Here is a 4,047-nt window from a genome sequence, read left to right as displayed (position 1 = left end):
GTCTAACACTTTACAGCTTTTTTTTTTTTTTTTGCATGGGACAGAAAGGGAAATTAAGCTGATATTGTTTTCAAATATCTGTCATTTTGCTCAAGTGCCAAGTCCTACAGAGTACTGTATCCAATACCCAGCCTCCTTGGTGTCAACTGCCATATTGTAAATTATCTTTAACAATGTAGTGCAAGGTCACATTTGTAAATATAGGTGGGAAGAGTCTGCATATGTGTGCCAAGATTTCCCCTAGTTCCATTACAAAATGCTGCTTCTGTGCTCTGTAGGAAAGGGTCATTCACACCACTCCTGAGGCTGCTGTGTGCATCTCAGCCAAATGCTGCTTAAAGCCCTCAATTTTGGAAGTCCAACCTTCATCTATAGTTAGTGAAAAAAAATTAATCTCTTCCAGTTCATTCATGATGTTGAAGTTGGATACCTGATGTTGAGTGGGTTAAAAACCTCTTTACGTCTTCCAGAGGCACACATTGCATGTTTGGCTCTTGCCAAAACTTCCACCTTTCAATAATGTTTTTTAGTGCTTAATCTCTGAAGTATATTTTAAACTTATGACCCAGAAGGCCAGACTTAAAAACAGAAGAAGTTGATTTTATTTTTTTCCTACTAGGTTACCTGGAATTCAAACTTGAGTAAAGTAGAGCTGTGGCTTGAAATTTAAGTCTGTGATTCAAGCTGGTTTGGAAATGAAGAAGACTTCTGGGCTCTTGTTTGGTTGGTTGATTAGTTGGTTTAGTTTTGTGTTCCAGAGATGAGATTACGATCTTCTGTGATTGGAAAGATTGTCTTCTCCCACGTGGTTTGTGAAGGTGTGAAATGCTTAAAATTAAAGCTTAAATTCTTAATGCTTAAAATGAAAGTGTTTCTTTCTGTTTTTTTTGGGGTTTTTTTTTTTTTTTCTTTTTCAGGTTTTAGCATTTTAAATGGCAAGAAAACTTTCTTCAGAGTACTCATATAGCAATGATTTTTAGATCATGTAAGGAGACTACAATATTGTGCTGGTTGGGCTGGGCTTGTACATATTACACTTTCAGAGGTTCTTGGTGAGCGAGAAGTAAGTGTGTACTAGGAATTCAAAGCAACTTTTTGGCATGCATGATTTAATACAGAGGTACAATATACAGAAATTTTTAATGGAAAATATTAACCTTTGAAAAAGCTGTGTCAGAACATTAGTTTGTTAATGTAGAAATGAAGGGGTGAAGCTTCCCTTAGTTTCTTTTGAAAGCTTCAGCCTACATATATTTTCCAGTTTCTTGCAAAAAATACTTCTCAGATGTGATAGCTGCCGAAGGATGGTGACATGGTGCGCTGTTCTGGTGGTTATTCATTCATTGACAAACTGCCTGCTTTTGTCACTAGATTTATATGGCCATTTAGAGAGAGAAAATTCAGGACCTGCAGACTAGACGAGAGCACTATAATGTGCTATTTCTCCATCTAATGGAAATGTCAGCTTTCCTGGTCAGTCTTTCTTCTGCCCATGAAATTCTGTCCCTTTAAAGAACAGGTATGTTTTATATGGCATGATTCCAATGAAAAGGGCTTTTTTTTCTGCCTCTTGATGGAATGTTTTCTGTGTCAATGTGTGGAGCTCTCTCGAGAGAGTCAGACCTGGAGGGGATCTGAGCATTTGTTCATTCCTGTGGTCTGTCTGGAAGGAGCAACCCTGAGCTCAAGTACAGGCTCCTTCAGATTTTAGATCCATATCTTCCTGAGATGAATACAGACATCTTCAACCTACCTCTGCCAAAAAGTAGAACAATGCCATGGATGAGTTTACCCAAAATCCACCCCCGAACCCTGAATTCATCTTGCAGCACTGACACAGCAGAATCACCTTTGATGTGAAGTTGATTGTTCAGGAACCATGAAATGCAGCCTTAGAAAGGCTGCACCACTGGACCTCGGTTTGGCAGTCCTTTTAATGGAAGTAATAATATCAGCTTTAAAAAATAGCTAGAGCAATTTAGATAAGCTATTTAGTAGAAAGTATTATTAATAGACTTTTTCTGACAGACAAACAGGGTTGAAACTTTTCACTGCTATGTACTAAATGAGAGGTTTTCCTTTTTTTTTGTGATGAGTTGAAACAGTGTTAGCAACCATGGCAAACACATTTCCTGATTGCTTTTTCCTTTCTTTTTAACTTCAGAATACATCATGTCAGGGACTGCATATCATTTACTGAATTGCTTCTGTTTGCCTCCCCCAGCCGCCGCCTGCTTTGTCAGCAGCCTGCAATACAGCCGGTGACATTTTTCACTCCGTGTCTCAGAGGCACACGGTGCTAAGTCCTGCCCAGATGCTCTTGCACGCCTTTCTGTAAAGCCTAATGATAGAGCTGTTCAGCTGAGCGGTACTCATAGTAAGAGGGGCAGGTCTTGAAAAATAAAATTGGACAAAACCCAGGCTTGCCTCAGCTGCTGAAAACAGTTTGGAAATAACTTGATTCCCATTTAAAGGGCACTTTTGCTTTGCCGGTTTAGAAGTGCAACGTATAGCAATAACAGATGATTATGCGGCATAATAGTCTGAATATAGTCACTGAAGCAGGCTGAAATTAAAAAAAGTTTCTTCTTATAAGGCATGATGTAATGATTTCTGTCATACTTACAGCCATAAATGCAAATAGCTATTCATTACACACCAAAACTAAGCAAATAGTTGTGGCTGCAGGTAGTACATAAGTAATAAAACCAAAGCCAATCTAAGGACCCAGAGGCTGAGTACATTTTCTACTTTATTTATTAGTTTTGATCTAGACCAGACTAGAAATAACCATCCACCTGCTCTGAGCACCCTGCCAATTATTTCAGTCTACAAAACCAAAATGCAATATGAACAGCTCACCACTTCTAGCAAAGTGCAATACCCACTCAGATGTTCCTACGCCTCCTTTTCTACCAGTACTTTAATTCATTTCTTTCTCTCCCAGTGCCAGGTCACATAGATGAATATTGCAAGCGCTGCTGATAGATGCAATAACAAACTATTCTTTTCCTCATTTTCAGTGAGAAGTAGGGAATGTTACCTAAAGTGCAATGAAAACACTTTGCACTGTCCTTAGAAGCTGGCTTGTAAATTATTAGCCTTTTGTTCCTTGTTCTGACTTTTCTTAAGAGATTGCTTTTTCTCTTCTGTGCTTAGGTGTTTTATGTAATGTTTTGACCCAACAACTTCCCCTCTTTGCTCCATTCTACCTTTTAACTTGTTAAAACTTGAGAGGATGAGTAGCAATATTGCTTTTAGTAGGAGGAAGGTATATGAAAATCTGCTTATCTTCTAGCTACTAACCATCATGTCTTTATTTCTTTTAATCTCACTAGAGGTTACATTCAAGGGTAAATAATATATTATTCTAAAAGGATTAACATCTTAACAATTAAGATTCTTAACAATGGGTTTAACAGGTATTGCTATTATTTAGATGTAGTCCCGTAATAGAGTGGTTTTCCTAGACGCAGAAGAGCAATTCTGTGTTACAACAATAGTTGTGAAGATGTAGATGAAATCTTTGCTCCCTGGAAATCAATGGTTGAACTTCCTAGAGTGCCAGTACCTAGATTTTCAAATAAATTAAGTGCACAAATCCCTCTGAAAATCTCAGATCATTCACAGGCAATGCCTTCTCAGCAGACAAATTGTTTTGAGTCTGTTACCTCCCTGTAAATCCAGAATTACTCTGCAAGGTAACCCCGCACAATGAGAACAGAATTTAACAAAGGACTGCTGAAAGGATTTAAGAGACTGAGATGCCCACATCCATGATTACTCCTTCCACCCCTGTTACAAATATTATTGGTTCATGCCTCTTCTGACCCCCCAGAACTGGGTGTAGGGCTGCAGACACGCATTCTCTTCTGGAGCATCTGTGCTGCTTGAAGAGGTTGTGGCCCCATCCCACACCCATCTGTCTCCTCTCCCTCTTGCTATCTATTCAGTTTTCATGAGTCAGATGGTATCCTCCAAGTCTTCCAGCTGTCTGTCCAAATCCCATTGCTATTAGCAGTAGCAACGGAAGGCCGGGTCACAAAA

This window comes from Patagioenas fasciata, chromosome 10 (genome assembly GCF_037038585.1).
Source record: "Patagioenas fasciata isolate bPatFas1 chromosome 10, bPatFas1.hap1, whole genome shotgun sequence".
In the NCBI taxonomy this organism is placed as follows: Eukaryota; Metazoa; Chordata; class Aves; order Columbiformes; family Columbidae; genus Patagioenas; species Patagioenas fasciata.
Note: the sequence above shows the minus strand (reverse complement) of the source record.